General features: G+C 44.6%; 1 protein-coding gene across 8 annotated transcripts in view; it reads right to left on the reverse strand.

The window, feature by feature from the left end:
- Ggta1 (glycoprotein alpha-galactosyltransferase 1 (inactive)) overlaps positions 1-17,058 on the reverse strand; it is a 74,028-nt gene that overhangs the window by 38,339 nt on the left and 18,631 nt on the right. The window contains exon 1 of one of the 8 annotated variants that reach the window (XM_051185309.1): positions 1,736-1,916. The exons of 6 other annotated variants lie outside the window; for them this stretch is intronic. The gene's annotated coding sequence lies outside the window, so the exon portion shown is untranslated. Of the gene's footprint in view, positions 1-1,688; positions 1,708-1,735; positions 1,917-17,058 lie in introns of those variants that run through there. One more of the 8 variants, XM_051185310.1, reaches the window with a different exon arrangement.

Consider the following 17,058-nt stretch of genomic DNA (forward strand, 5'->3'; position numbering starts at 1 on the left):
TATAAAGAAGATCAACAAACCTGTAAAGTTCATGGAACCTACCATGCATTTGGGAAATAGCAGCTTGTGTTATGGTCCCTAGTACCTAAGGAGCAAACTGTCTCCAGCTCTCCTCAGCCAGAGGATGGAGCCAGGAGTCTCCAGGAGTCTCGGGTGCTGACTGGATGAAAGATCTTGGGCAAGCTGGGCTCTAAAGACTTGGTTTCTTCTGCCTGACAATAAGAGCAGCAAAGCCCCCCTCTCTCAGACATCGAAAAGATGGCACCTGTGACATGCATGGCAGAGTGCCCATGTTAACAAATCCCCAATAAGTAACAGTTTCTCATTTCACAGTGATGATGATCCAGAACTCACCTCACAGGCTCTGGCACCATTTGTTCTGTGTATCCAAAGTCCACCATCTACCTGTGGCCTGAACAGCTAGCCCTGCCTTGGCATGGACAGAGTAATTCCCAGAACACTTCTGAATCACATTTCCTATTCAGGCCTTGACACAGCCATGGAGGCAGGGCCACAGTACCCTCAGCAGGAAACCCAATGACTGTGGTGGCTTATCTCTAGTGACTTGGTGGGAGTGGTTCAGGCAGAGGAAAAGCTTTTTCTTACTTCCTCATATCCCATAAATGTGCAAATGGGGGCAGTACAATGGCTTAATGTATTAGGGCATTCTCTGCCATACCTGATGACCTGAGTTCAATCCCCAGGACCTACACGGTGGAAAGAGAAAGCCAACTCCCCAATGGTTTCCCCTGAACTACACATACATGCCACACCCACACCCACACCCAAATATATTTAATCCGCAAGAAGGCTAGCAATGGAGCTACTGACAGAGTACTTGTCTAGCAAATCTGTAAGCCACTGGTCCAAATCAGAGGAAGCCATCTGTTTACTCATCCGTTAGGTAAATATTTGTTTAGCACCAAGGTTCCCTGGAGGGAACCAGGCAGTATATAGGTCTACAATGGCACAGCCTTTGTCCTGTGCTGACCCTCAATGCTGACCCTACTAAGATGAGTGGCCTGAGATGTCTACAAACAAGGTTACCTTACCAGCACCTCCCGTCACCAGTTCTAGAGGACTCTGAAGTCGCCTTTGAAGGTCTCTCCTGTGGATTCCCTCTCAAGCAAGCCCCAATCTTACGAACTGCACTATTTTCCAGGCGAGGGAACGAGGTGGGGGGGGAGGGCATCAAGGAAGGGAAGTGATGCGTCCAGTGCAATTCAGCATGAGGTAAAGAAGCTGGCTTCCATCCAGTCATCCAACAAACTGCACTGAGATGGTGATGGAAGCCACAGAAATCAAAGAAGGGGCTGGGGACTGTCCTCAGCCGTCTTCCTAAACATGCTCAACTGTGTCTGAAAACATTCCAGAAACAGTCAGTCACATAGACCTGCTTCCCCATCCCCTATGAAAGAACAGTTCTAGGCTCCCTGGTGAAGGGATAGGCCATTACAAAAGCGAGTTTCACCTTTGGTGAAATGTGCACAGGGCAAGTGAAGCACTGTACGGAAAGGGCAGTTAGTACATGCAAGCAGAACAGCTTAGACATTCAAGAACCCTGGAGAGGCTTTCCATTCTACGGAACCGTCTAGAAACCCAGCTCCACCTCCTTACTTCTGCCTTCCCTACAGACCCTCAAGGGGCCTCAAGCTCTTAGTCGGTACCATTGCCCCCTTCGTCGTCACCTCCAGCTTTCAGGCTTCTGTTCCTCCAGATGTCTGCCCTTGAATACCTTTTCTTCCTCTGCTGGGCAGTATTGGGGTTGTCTTCTCTGGTTGTGGTTTCCTAGCCTTCACAGTAGAAAGGCCACAGACTGCTGTCATCAGCAAACTTGGTATGGAAGGGAGCACCAACTTGAGATAGTTTTTAGTACTGTTTGACTAGGGGTTTCCAGCTCTCCACCTTTGTGGTGAGATTTCAATCCCTGGCCCCTTGGAGTTGGTTGGGTAAGGCCACGTGGCTAATATGACCAATAAGATGGGAATGGGCCCAAGCACTTGACTGCTCAAACAGAGGGGAACAAGTCCAGAGCTCAGTTGCCTATACTTAGGGTCAATGCCAGAACCAATCAGAGCCTGACCACAGGGAGGCTTCACCCTACAAGGTTTTCTTCCCAGCCAAAGAGAAACTTCCCTCTCTCAGAACTTCCCCTGTCTTGGGCTGGGTTTCTCTTCAGCATCTGTCATTTCTTTCCTCAGAGACTACCATGCCTATCTCTCTCCTCCCCCATTTCAGGTTGTGAATGTTTTAGCACCAAAGGTCTGCATGTAGTTTGTATACTCACACTAATTTTGGTGGTAATAATAGCCACTGCAAACGTCTTCACTGAAGATTCAAATTTTGCCAGCAGGGTCCTGAGCATGTGGCTCTCACTTCCTTCCACTCTTATTATCTGTGAGGTTCTGAGATCACCCCATTTTACAGCCGGGGACCAAGCTCAGTTCTACCGAGCTGAGAGGCAACCTCATGAACCAGAATGGACTCTGTTCGGTATGCCTCAGCTCCTCTCATGGCCTGCTGACTTTATATTTATATGTAAAAGCAACCTCAGAAGATGCCTGGCAGCTCTCTCAGGTGCCAACGGAGCCCACGGCTCACAGAGGACTCTGTCCTCTTTCGATCCCATAGAATCCAGCGTCTCTGGCTGCTCCAGGGTAAGTGATTCTTCTCTTGGGTCACATCTCTCCACAAGAGTGGAGCCAGTGAGATGGCTCCATGTTTGGTAAAGGCACCTGCTGTCACTGTCAGCCTGAGTTCTACACCTGGACCCTCATGGTGGGAGGAGAGCACCAACTCCTGTAAGTTGTCCTCCGATCTCCACACGCATACACACATACACACACACACATACACACACACACACACACACAAAGTTAAATGGAGTCATATAACAATTACAATTAGATTTTACAAGTAAAAAGACTCATAAACACACAAGTAAATACAGTAAAAAAAATTTTTTTTTTTTTTTTTTTTTTTTTTTTGAGATAAGTCTCACTGTGTAGCCCTGGCTGGCCTGGAATTCACTATATAGAGCACGGTGACCTTAAACTTACAGTCTACCTCTGCCTCCTGAGTACTGGGATCAAAGGCATGCCCTACCGTACTGGGCTCAAAAGCAACTGTGATGGGAGATGTCATTCTGTAAATATGTTTCTTATTGGTTAATGAATAAAGCACTGCTGGCAAATAGAGAAGCAAGATGGGTGGGACTAGGGGAGGTAGAAGATACTAGGAAACGTAGGACGGGGTCGCAATGTGGTCTCAGGAGGAGAGGAGTCTGGTATTCTCAGTAAGATAAGATCATGCAGATATATATATATATACATATATATATATATGGATTAATAATTTAGACAGAGCTAGCCAATAAGAAATGCTAGTAACTGTCCAACACTTTCATAATTAATACAGCATCTCTGTGTGTTAATTGGGGCTGATGCAGCTGTGGGACCAGGCTGGCAGGAAAGTGCTCATAACTTTCCTGCCAGCCCATGCTGCAGGTACTCTAGCCCATGCACATGTCAGGCTGACCTTGAAGTTCAGCAGCTGATTCCATTTGTAATACTCATCATAATTAATACACCCATGTTTCCCCAGTAAAAAACAAACCTCAACTTTCAGCATCCAGTGAGTTCACTGGTAAAACACCAGTTGCTGATTCAAAGATGGGTAAGGGGATGGATTACAGAAGCCACCTTGCTACACAGCACTGGCAGAGCCCATCTCAGAGTAGGCATCCTTGCACACAGGGAGACCTATTTATGCCTTAGCATCCCTGTGTGGCTTGCGTCTGGTGGTGCCCACATGCTAACTGTCCCATGTACTTTACACTGAACTTATACAAACTGCAGGTGCCCAAACAGAAATACTGAATATCAGGCCAACAGCACCCTCTGGATATTGGGAAACCCCTGGCTGGGGCCAGCTGTCCTGAGATAATCCCAGAAGAGTGTTCCTCAATCTCATCAGACTGTCCACCACATAGCTGCTGGACATGTTAGACAGCCAGCACTGACAGCTGAGCCCCGAGACCCACAAGAACCTCCCACACCTGCCATCTGGGCTATCCTGTCCTACAAACACTGGAAGGGTACCAGATCCTATTCCAATCAATGAACAAATATAAAATACCTACTGTGTGCCTGGCCCTATGGGAGATGCAGAGATTGGACAAACCCCTCATGTCTTCCCCTGAAATGCTAACCTTGTATTAGACAGTGAGGCCTAGAAATGATAGAAACTGAAGGAAAGTGGGTGAAGGGCGAAGATTGAGGCCACAAAGGAAGGAGTGAGTCTCCGCCTGCAGACCGTGGCAAGTGCTTCCGCTCAGCCTCTGCATCTGCACATTCTACAGTGAGAATATGTGACTTTTGTAACCAGAAAAAACATATTTAATTATGTTAGGTGGCTCTCTGGTACTCAAAAAAATAAAAATAAATTTAAAAAAAAAAACAGAGCACGGTTGACTTCACATAAATGTAAGCCATATTTTCTGTTGTTCATTTGAAAGGAAGTCAAGTTCAAGGACGTCACACAATACACAGTTCAAGCTGCTCTACCAAGAGAAATCAGTGGCAGACAACATTCTCCTCGCTTCTAAGAACTCCAGTTCTCATCCGTATCTTAAATACATTTCACATAAAAATAGAACCAAAATAAACTTCTAATGAGCTGTCCCAGAAGCTGCCTTTCTTGGAAAGTTCAACCACAAACCCAAGAGAAAAGAGTACAGGGACTGTTTTTCCTCTTTGTCTGCATGACATAACCCACTGCAGTTTAGAGAACCATTTTTGTCAGTAACTTTCTGTGCCTTCTGCTCCTGCAAAGGTCCTTGTATGGGCTGGGACCCCAGGGTCCAGAGCAGGTCTCCACCCCTTCCAACTGGCTTCACTCCACATGAACTCTGAGCAAATGTTTAAAGAGTACTGACTTGAAGGACAGCCAGCACATGTGCGTGCCAGGGTGGCCTTGGTTCCCAACCACAGGGGTCCACCTCTCCTGCTTCCTCCATGGCCTGCTCTAGGGTGGCCCGAGGAGACAGGAAAACGAGGAAGGGTTTGGGGTGCTACAGTGAGCCACGCTTATCTCCCCATTCCATTGTGTGACAATGTCCTTGAGCTCCAATGGGAAGAAGGGTGTCACTCTGTAGTGATGATGTCCCAGTGACACTCCTAGGAAATAGTCTTCATGAGTGACCAGGGGAAAGGAAAGCTGCCAAAATGTAATCAGCAATGGGTGACAGGTTATAGAGATACAGAAAGTAAAACAAGGGGACAGAGACGAGACCCACATACACACTCCTTGAGACTTGGCTCAAGGTCAGGGGCCTGCAGTCAAGTCCTGGGTCTAGATCATACATTGACTTGATAGCAACCTTCATGGAGGCCTCTGTCTAATCAGCCAATTAATTCATGGAGGCTCAAGCACATTAATGCACTTGTTCAAGGCCACAGTTAAGAGACAGCCAGCCTTAGGGACTCCTAGTGTGTGTGTGTGTGTGTGTGTGTGTGTGTGTGTGGGTGGGTGGGTGTGTGTGTTGTAGTGTAGGACACCACCTTGCACGGGCTCTACATCTGAGCTACCTCTTGCTTACTTTAGGGTTTTCTAAGCGTACTTTGGCATGAGGAAGGAGCAGCATTTTGTAATACATCAGCCCACTGGCAGCACCTTTTCAGCTATGGAATTACCTCTGGCTGGGCCACTGTTTGGACATGTGTAATTGATTGTTTGATGTCCACCCCCACTGGTAGATATACATTGTTCCTCAGTCAGCAGCCAGCAGAAGTAGCTTCTGCTATTTGCTGTGTGTTGATCTGGAAATAATTTGTTCTCTCCTCGCCTCCCAGACCAACACTGTGCCAGCCTCAACTCCTCAGCTATGGGATGCAAAGAAGTGGGCTACTCTGATGGTTTTATACTCTCACATCATACTCATAATTCATGACTCTGGGCAATCCAGGGGAGCCAGAATAGATTTCCACGTGCTTTAAACCTGTTTAATCTCAGTTTCCCTACCTAAAAAAGGAAAGTTCAGCTTATCTTAGGCTCTTTACACCTCCAACTGGTACAATTTTGGTCCCACTTGGATTCCAGGAAAACAGGAAATGTTACCTGAGCTGCAGGCAAACAGCTGATGGCTGGCACAACTGCCTGAAGAAAGGAGCAAAGAGTTGGTGAACTATCTCTGCGCCAACCATGTGGAGCTGAGTCCTTTAGAGTGGAGAACGCCTCTGTATGGGGCAGTCCTGCCTCTAGGGCATGGGGGGTGAGGGACAGTCAAGCTGTTTCTCTGTTCTGCAGCTGTGCTGGCCCCTGTTTCTCCCCTGCAGGCTGCAGAGCTTCCATTCCAGAAACTTCTGGGCTTACAAGGGTTGACTTAAAACTTTCAACTTTTTGGCCAGGCGGGACAGTGATGCACACCCTTAACCCCAGGCACAGGCAGGCGGATCTTTGTGAGATTGAGGCCAGCCTGGTCTACAGAGTGAGTTCCAGGACAGCAAGGACTACACAGAGAAACCCTGTCTCAGAGAAGAAGAAAAAAATCTTTCGTCTTTCTGACGGCAGAGATGCCTCGTGCTGTTGAAGCCACACTTTGCATTTTGAATTTTGATCATTTCTAGGTTAATGATATGCAGCAAGATACTACTGCCACAGCACTGGACAGTGGTAGGACCTTAATCCCAAAGCAAAAATCCAAGACCCTACACATACTGCACACATTGCACCAATCCAGAATGTTCCAGCTAAGCACCCTCACTGAAATTTTGATTTGTGATATTTTTAAGTCTACAGCCCCACTGTAGTCAGGCACAGCTGTACCTGTTCCCCCAGTGCATGAGAAAGTGAAAGCGAACCGCAGCTGAGGGTCTCTCAGGGCAGTGGCTCTCATCACGTGGTCCACGGGACCCTGATGTTTGAGTCATTTTACTGCATATGACCAAAATACCAGTCCCCTGAGTACTTGGGGGAACTGTGCCAAGATGAAAGGTGGGGTATGGAGTGGGAGTGTGTTCCCACTCTTGTGCAAACCCCACTGGGTCCCAGCGCGCACTGTGTCCAAGGCAGGGTTGTTTGTCCCTACCTGGCTGAAGCAAGGCACCCAGGCTATTCCCCCTTCCCCTGACCCTAACCCATCCCACCTAGCAACAAAGGAACAGCCACACACTTTCAGCTGGCTCTGAGGAAGGTGCTCTCAGCACTGTTCAGAGAGTTGGCTCCCTCTGAGTGCAGCTCAGAGAGCTAGGCCAGAGCTAACCGTGGGCACCAGAGTGAAGCCATTTTGAACTCAGTATGCAGTCATCACTGGTAAAGAGCGGAAAATGGACAGTCCTGAGAACCAGCATGGCCCTGGTCCTTGAAGTAACTCAGTTGAGTGGAATCCGTGTAGGGACACCCATTTCTCCCTGGGGCGCTAGGCAGGTGTTACACACTGTTCAAAGAACCCATCAAACGTGATGCCGAGTGCTCTCCACTACACCACAGGCCTCTCCTCTTCAGATGATCATGCTCCTAAAAAGCAAAGACCTTGGCTTCCTGATTAGCAGCTGTCAGACTCTTGCTGCCTTGGCTGCTGGGAAAAAAAATCACTGTCATCCCATTAACCAGCCAGACTACCCATATGCCAGGAGCAGCTGTCTTCAACACTCCCTGGAATCGTGGAGTTGACTCCTAAGTAGTGACTGCAGTTGACAAACGAAATACAGCCTCAGCCAAAGATGTCTAAAGCAGTCTGTACCTGACCTTTTGCAAGCACAATCCTTGATGAACTCCAGATAACCCTGCAATCATTTCCTGGTAGGCCAGATGTGAAGCATGGCCCATGGTGATTTAGCACATGGTTTCTTAAACTGTGGTTTTCAGCTCCATGTACTGGCAAGTTACCGAATAAATGAGCTGCAAAACCTTTGCAACAAATGAAAGTCTAGGAACCTGAAATGACCAAAACCCAATTTAAAATCAAACATGCAGTGAACCTCGCCCATGTTGTATGTCCACTCTGGCCTGTTCTGAACACACTACATGCAGTGGTCTTGATCATACTTCTTGCCCCACTCACCCCTGACTGCTGCTCAGCTGTCAAACCTTGGAGAAAACAAGAGCCAGAAATCACCATCAGTGACCTGTTCTTGGTGGGCCTTAGCTGACAGCTGGCAATGATCAGGCACAGAGGCAAGGACTCTTTGAGGTCAAGCCCCAACCCTTCTCTTTTACAGATAAACTAAGGCTCAAGGAAAGATGCACCTCACAAGCAAAGCAGGAAGGGTCCTTGCCCTACGTCCAGTCCATCAGTCAACTTTCAAGTTTGTGAGGGCAGGCTAAGCATGGGACTCAGTGGTGAGGCCAGCAGGTAAACTGTGTGTCCTCAGGGTATTCACACGCCACTTGGCAAGAGTTAGCTTTCTATCTTAACAATAATGGATATATTAAGCTTATAAAGAAGTGCTTTAGTTCATGCCTTCCAAGGTTTCAATACAGCCATCACGATGCTTTGGGGACATGGTAGTACTTCATGTCAGAAAGGAATGCTGTTTATCTCATGGCCAGGAAGAAAGAAAAGAGGCAGAAGGAGGAGAAGGGAGAGGAAGAAGAGGAGGAGGAGAAGCCTGTCCTGATAGCATACATATATGATCCTAACATGGAGGAAATGGAGTCAGGAGTCAGCCTCGGATACCTAGGATGTGATTAATATCAGCCCTGATTACCTAGGACTATACAAGAAAAAGAAAAGTCTGGAGAGACAGCTCAGAGCTTGAAAGCATTTGTTGTTCTTGCCAAATTTTGTTCCCAGCATCTACACCAGTTGTTCATACCACCTGTAACTCCAGCTCCAGGGGGTCTGATGCTCTTTTCTGGCTCCGTGGCACTCTCGCTCACACACATGTACACACACACACACACACACACACACACACACACACAACTAAATTTCTCTCCATGTAAACCAGATGACAGCTAAAAGGGGTCTAGAACCTACTGCCCACTCAAGTGCATGCTTCCTCATACCTCTGTCTGGGTCCCACTTCTTACAGTGCCACCTCCAAAGAGTGCCACTGTGAAGCGGAGCCTTTAACATGGGCATTTCCTAATGCTGCCACCCTCTAAGACAGTTCCTCACACTGTGGAGATTCCCAACCAAAAAATTTCTTTCACTGCTACTTAGTAACTGCAATTTTGTTACTGTTATGAATTGTAATATAAACATCTGTGTTTTCCAATGGTCTAAGTGACTCCTGTGAAACCGTCATTCAATCCACCTTTGAAGGAAAGGAGTTGTGACCAATTGCTTTAGAGGGTTGCTTAGGGGCCACCCTAAAGCAGTAAATAAGGGGGTAAAGAGAAGAAGTACAGGTGTCAAGAAGGGTTATAGAGCAAGTGAAAGGGAGAGGATGTGTGTAGGTGTGGGGGAGTGTGAGTAGTGTGTGTGTGTAGGTGTGGAGGAGTATGAGTATAGTGTGTGTGTACGTGCTCATGTTCATGCATTTAGCCAGGGCTCCCGTAGCCGAGGTAAGCCTCTAGTTTAATGTTGAGGATGGCTCTAGACTCCTGTCTACCTTCCTCCCACCTCCCAAGTGCTGGAACTACATGTGTATTCACCATCTCAGCTAGCACTCCAGGCTCAAACAGAAGACAAAATGACTCAGGGTAGGGGAGGCTCTGACCCAGGAGCTCTCTCAACACGGACACTAGAGGATGCATCAGACAGATGACCCCACCCCAAACAATCAGCCCCAAACACATACACTGAATGAACAGAACAGATTGTTTTCATAAATGTGTATGTAAGTGTGTGACAACAGTAATTAAAGTCTAGGAGGCCATGGAAAGTAAAGTTCAATTAGACACGTTTACAAGTGTTACAAGTCAATGAGTCATACTGAGAATGAAGATGGCAACAACCCATCCTTTCTGATCATTGTGTGAGCTGTCCTCTGGGTTTACTTTCATCAACTGAATGTAGGCAGAGTGGAAAACACCACACCACTGTGGGTTCCTCCATTCCTCTGCACCAACTGGAAATGCAAGGGTGGAAATATTTACACCGGAAATTGGCAAACACCACATGGCAAGGTGCTATGTTCAGAAGAACCAGCCACCAAATATCTGCTAACTCTACAGTCCTCTAAGTCACCTACAACTGTGAAAGGCTGTGTTTTCCCATGGATGAGGAAAGAGTCCCTAGACCTCCCCACCCCTGGGAAGGTTGTAGCCAGGTGTGGGCGTTTAGGGTGGCTTGGTGGATCTATTTGTTTAAAAGAATATGGTTCTTTTTTGTTTGTTTTGTTTTTGTTTTTTGAGACAGGGTTTCTCTGTATTTCTTTGGAGTTTGTCCTGGAACTAGCCTTTGTGCATGCCAATCAATCCTCCTGCCTCCACTTCCCATGTCTTTGTGCACGCCAGGCAAGTACCAACTGAGCTACATCCAGGCCCCTTTTCTTTTTGCTAAGTTGCCCTTCCTCATCCGGAGATTTGGAGGTTGGGTATATAGTAGCTCGGTGGAAGAGTGTTTACCCAGGAAGCATAAAGCCCTGTGTTCATCCTTCAGCACTAGGCCAGGACTGAAGCGGGAGGAGGCCCGGGGTTTGTAAGTATATCAGAGAGGTTACAACTGAAAGGGACCTCACAGAGGCTCTTTGCATGAGGCCGCAACAAACTCTAGTTCCTCTAGTCAGCAGTTCTCAGCCTGTGGGTTGTGATCCTGACCAAGTCCCTGGGTACTGTTCAGGCCTGACTGACTGGCTCTGTAGCAGCACATACCCTTCTGGGCATTCCTTCCTTGTCTGCCCGGGTGCTGGTGTCTCCCTCGGGTGTCTATACCCACCGTCTCTGACCACTTCACCTTCTGGGGGGACTTGGTGTTTAGACTCGGAGTCACTGAGAACCTCTGTGGTGATTCTTAGTCCAGTTTGTATTTAGAAATATTATTTACCCTTCCTTTTACCCTACCCTGCTAATACACAAACCAGATTCTTAAAGATCTACAGTCCATCGGCACTGGGGACTTGGGAGTCAAGTCCCCTCAACCTTGTCACTGATTTTCTGAGGGCTATAGCTTCTCCCAGACTGATGGCAGACAAGTTCCTCCTAAGGACAGCTGGCCTGCCACATGTGCACTCATGGTTTTCTGAAAGCAGGAAGAAAGCAGACAGCTGCTCCCTGGGTGTGGCCAACACTAACTCACCCTCTGGGCAGCTGAGTAGGTACTAGGCTTGCTCCCTCCACTGGCTTCCTTTTGCCTGGAGCCAACAGTGCTCTCTCAGCACTCTGGAGCAGCTACAGGGAAGGTGGGATGGTTGGTTCTCACTGAGGGTTCCTCTGCCTCAGAAATTCCCCTCTCCACTCAGTGCAAAGGTCCCTATTCACCTCAGCCAGGATGGAGGCTTGTCACCCTGCCCCCCACCTCCCCCCCCCCGGGAGACTCTCGGTGCACATATACTCAGATGTCTAACCGTGGTCTATCCACAGGCAGGTGTAAGAGTTAGTCAGTGCTCAATCCTGAATGATTAGACTGAGAGCAGCTGTGAGAATGTTGCATGGCTGGCAGAGCCAGGTGAGCCCCCAGGCAGCTGGGTCAAGAGTCACTTCCTGATGTCCAAGCTGTCAAGAGAGCGTTGATGACTGGGTTCCTCTGGGAATAACAGGCACTTCCTCTCTTCAGGTTTGCTTTGAAAATTCATTTCCTGTGTGTTTGACTCCTTCGTTTTGTTTAGCTGCGGATATTCAGACAGGTTGTCTGATCAACAGCCCTATGCTGTTTGGCAGGGAAACTGAGGCTCACAAAACCCCACAGCCAGCAGCACTAGAACTGGGTGAGACATGGCCACCTCACTTTTAGCCCACAACCTTTTTCGGTGGCCCCGCCTACAAAAGAGCCCAGACAAAGCATCAAAATCAGAGGTTCTCAACTTTCCTAATGCCAGTGAACCTGACCATAAAATCATAACTGTAATCTTGCTACTGTTATGAATTAGAATGTAAAAATCTGTGTTTTCCAATGGTCTTAGGCAAGCCCGAGTCAGGGCTGTAGTCAGCTACAGTTGGTAGTGTTTGCTCCCAGCCACACTGTTGGAATCCAAGATCTAGCTTGTAGAGCTCAATTCTCCCACTTCATTCTATTTGTGGCCAAGCCTCAGTTTGCCTACAGGTAAAATGGAGAAATAATCCTGTTCTGCTGTCCTCCCAGAGTCACACAATCTCACTCTCAAACTGCCCACCATGTATGCAGTCCTGGTCATGTCAACCCTGTGACTCCTTCCTGATTTCCCCCAGAGTGTTGCAATCATGCCCTAGTCAGGCGAGTTCATGCTTCTAGGGCCTGTCTCCCTCCCCAGACGTTAAAAAGTGCCAAGCACTCCCCTCCCTCAGCTTCGGTCTCTCTGTCTACATGCTCCTCCTCCATCTTACTCTGTGCTTGGGCCTTGCTTCCACAAGAAGTTCCAACAGCCTCTCTCAATTTCATGTCCCAAAGCTCTGCAGTCTTCTGTGGAGATGGTGCACTAAGGTAAGACCAGCCCTGGTTGGAGATCTACACTATCCATTTTTACTTCCCCTTTTTAGATCCCAGAAGATTCTCAAAAATAATTCTGCTGTAATCTGGCCTAAATCTCAACTATTCTTTTGCTTCCCAAATGCCTATTCTCAGGAGAGAAGGCCATGTTCCCAGTAGCCCATCTATGGAGCAGGACTCAGGTATGACCAGCCATAAGGACTGAAGTCTAAGTCTGGAGAGATGAATCCACAGTTGGGAGCTCTTCTGAAGGGCTGTGTTTGTTCCCTGAACTCACATGGTGGCTCACAACCATCCATAACTCCAGTTCCAAGGGATCCAATGCCCTCTTCAGACCTCTGCAGACACCAGGCACACATACACAGTAAACATACACACCATGTAGGCAAAACACTTACACCCACAATCAGAAAGGAAGAAAGAAAGGAAGGAAGGAAGGAAGGAAGAAAGGAAGGAAGGAAGAAAAAAAGAAGGAAGGAACTGTGTTGAATTGATAATGGTCATGTGCAGAGAGGATGCTCAGACATCTACAGAGGATGCTCAGACATAAGCAAAGAGGATGCTTAGGCATGTACAGACAGAGAAGATGTGTGAAAAGGCATTAGTTTATCTTTTTCTTGTTCTATCTCTTAAAATGAAAACAATACACACCAGAGAGAAGCGGCTTCCTCAACCTAGATCTCAAAATAAGATAACACTTGGAACATTCTGGTTTACTGATAACAGCCATGATTCTGGAAAATTTATAAGAAGGTATTATAAAGAACAAACACTGACCATTCAGGTAATATAAGAACAGGACACAACAGCTGCTAATCTTCCAAAAGCACCAAGAGCCATATCCTAAAAATGGTTGACAGATAAACATGTATGGGTTGTTCAATGCCCTTTAACAACAGAGAAACTGCAGGCTTTAGAACAACTGGTACAGGAACAACTAAATGCTCAGCATATTGAGAATTCAACCAGCCTTTGGAATTCTCCTGCATTTGTTATTAAGAATAAATCAGGAATACAAAGAATGGTAACTGATTTGAGAACTGTTAATAAGGTGATACAGCCAATGGGCTCCCTGCAGTCTAGAATTCCTTTGCCTTCTCTATTGAGTAAAAGATGACCTCTCATAGACACTGACTTAAAGATTGTGTTTTTAGTACACCATACAAGAAAAAGACAGAGAAAAACTTGCCTTCACAGTGCCTACTTACAATAATTCTCAGCCTGCTAAGAGATATCAATGGAAGGTTCTCCCACAGGGAATGTTAAATAGGCCCACCCTGTGCCAATATTTTGTAAGACAGCCATTGGAAATAATAGGTAAGCAATTTCCTCCACCTATATTTTACCATTACATGGACAATATTTTATTATCTGATTCAAATATAGATATTTAATAAGAATGTTTGAAGAAGTAAAGAAAAATTTGCCGTATTAGGAATTACAAATTGTTCATGAAAAAAAAAAATGCAAAGAGGAGATCCTATTAATTATTCAGAGTATAAAATAGGTTTACAAAAAACTAGACCCCAAAAGGTGTAAATTAAGAAAGGTCACTTGCAGACTCTTAATGATTTTCAAAGATTGCTAGGAGAAATTCCCCATGTATGGCACATTATTGGGATAAAACTGATTATTTTAAACAAAACCTTAGATGGTGACAAGGACTTAAATAGTCCCAGGGAATTAGCAGCTGAAGCTGAGAGAGAACTGGCTTTGGTGGAAGTGGGACATGTGAACCATGTGGATCCAGAGCTTAGTGCATTCTAGGTATATCACCCTCTAAGCATTCCCCAATGGGAATATTATTGCAGAGGGAAGATATTATCTTAGAATGGATCTTTTCACCATATAAACTGAGTAAAAAGTCAAAAACTTATGTAGAAAATGTCTCTGAGTTGATTCTAAAAGGAAAATGGAGTCTTCAGCAATTAGCAGGAAGAGATCCAGCAAAAATTGTAGTACCTTTTACTAATGAGGAAATTGGCAAATTATGGGTAGAAAGTGAACCCTGGCAAAGACCTTGTAGGAAACAACAATTATCCCAAAAGCAAGAAAATTCAACTTAAAGAGAACTAACTGGATCCTTCCTCGCATTGTACAGAAAACACCAATATCTGGAGCCCCTAATTCTATACCAATGCAAATAAATCAGGAAAGGCAGGTTACAAATCAGAAAATTTAAGTAAAATAGATCTAAGTCCTTAAAATTCTGTGCAAAAGTCAGAATTATATGTTTTTCTTATGGTATTAATGGACCATAAAGAACCTCTCAACATAGCTACTGATTCACAATGTGCAGTTGTTTTACATATTGAGGCTGATGAATTTATACCAGATAATACAGAATTGACTTTGTTATTTATTCAGTTATAAGACATAATCAGGAATAGGAATATCCCATATATAAAAAACACATATCTGATCCCATATGGGTATTCCAGGCCCTCTAGCACAAGGTCATGATGAAATTGATCAAATATTGATAGGAAATGTGCTAAAGGCCTCAGAATTTCATAAAACAAAAGGAAAAAAACACCATATCAATAGCAAAACTTTGGAAAAAACTTTTCCATCACTTGGCAACAAGCCAAGGAAATAATTATAAGGAAATGACCTACTTGTCCTTTATAAACCAAACTCCACTGCCAGCAAAAAGTAACCCAAAGGGCACTCAAAGGAATGAAATCTGGCTATGGATGTATTCCATTTTGTAAAATTTGGAAAATTAAAATATGTGCACCACGTCATTGATACCTATTCAGGTTTTTGATGGCAACTGCTTTGAGTTTGGAAAAAGCTGTTTCAGTAATTACATATTTGCTAGAAGTATGGCCATCATGGGCATACCTGAACAAATAAAGACAGACAATGCTCCAGCATATGTCTCTAAGAAAATCAAACAGTTTTTGCATATTATAATATAAAGCATATTATAGGTATACTGTACAATGATACAGGGCAGGCAAGTTATAGAAAGATCAAATCAAACTCTAAAGGATATGTTAAATAATCAGAAAGGGATGATAAAGAACCACAGAAATAGATTGTATAGTGCTTTATTAACTTTGAATTTTCTGAATGAGAAAGGAATAACAGTTGCAGAGAGACAATGGATAATAGAAAGAACTACAGAATTAAATCACCTGGTACACTTCAAGATGTGTTGACCTCCAAATGGAAACCAGAACATGTGTTACACTGGGGAAGAGGTTTTGCTTTTGTTTCAATAGGTGAAGAAAAGCTATGGATACCATCAAAATTGATAAAGATTCCATTTGAAAAAAACACCTCTTAATTAGAAGAAATGATAGCAGCATGGCCCTTTAATCTAAACTAACTTAAAAACTAACAAATGCTTTTTCATTTGACCAGATGTAAGTTGCCAAAGGAGACCCTCCCCAAAATTTAGGGTTGGGGATTTTGTTTTTTGTCTTTTTAGGAGAATGAAGGCATTGACCTAAGGAATCTGGAGACCACAGGACAACTGAGACATCTGAAGAAAAAGGACAAATCATCCAGAAAAAAATGTCCCAAGAAAAGGAGTAAATTGGTCTGTTGGTATATCATATTTCCAACAGGATAAAAATTCATAAATCTTCCCAAATGTTTGTTTACACTTTTCTCCATAGACATAATGGTTCTTTTGTAGTACCAGTCCAATTAAATATTAAAGCTGGCTCCTTCTCTAAACCCAAGCATGCTTGTTAAAGAAAAATCAAAAAATTGTTCATGTCAGAAGAGCCACCTGATATGGAACAGAAAAAAAAAACAACAAATTTTTAAGGACTATTATATTGCACTAATCTCTTAATCCTTTGGTTTTATATTGACTTAACAGTTTTTCTCAAAGCATAAACATTATATTTATATAAAAATTTATAAATTAATATATAATTAATATATACATTTTAAAGTTTTTGTCATTACATTAATGGTCATACAGAATACTAAATAATTCTAGAAAAAGGATTCATCTACCATCTACATTTCTGTACATAATTTCATGTTTGAGTCTCTACAAGTTTTCTATAGTGAACCATGACCTCACCTAAGAGCAAACTTTGAAGTCTCCAAAAGGAGGATGGGGCCCCACAACAACAATTTCTCCAGGACAACACCAACTAAAGATCAGCTTTGGACTACAAACTACTCAGATGACCCAGCCTCACAGACTACTCTAGCCAGGACTTGAGACAAGCCCTGCGCTTTCCCATTAGGCAGAGTCTGAACAAAAAAATGATACAACTTGACAGTTAACAAATTTTTATATTTTCAGGATCTCCTAAAAATGCCATCACCCCAGACAGCAGAAAGTAACATTCCCAAGAGATAGAGTGGGATCTATCTATCCCTTGGATTATGGATATTTGTTACTGTTTAGGAGGATTGGTTACAAAATATTGTTGGTTACTGTCAGGAAGAAAGTTGAACAAAGGGGATTAGATTCGAGGTTTTTGTTTTGTTTTTAAAAAAAGGAATACAGATATAAATTATAGAATCTACTGAGACGAAAAAAATGGAGATTATAAATATGATAAGATAAAAAG

Source organism: Phodopus roborovskii, unplaced genomic scaffold (assembly GCF_943737965.1).
Source record: "Phodopus roborovskii unplaced genomic scaffold, PHOROB, whole genome shotgun sequence".
Lineage (NCBI taxonomy): Eukaryota > Metazoa > Chordata > Mammalia > Rodentia > Cricetidae > Phodopus > Phodopus roborovskii.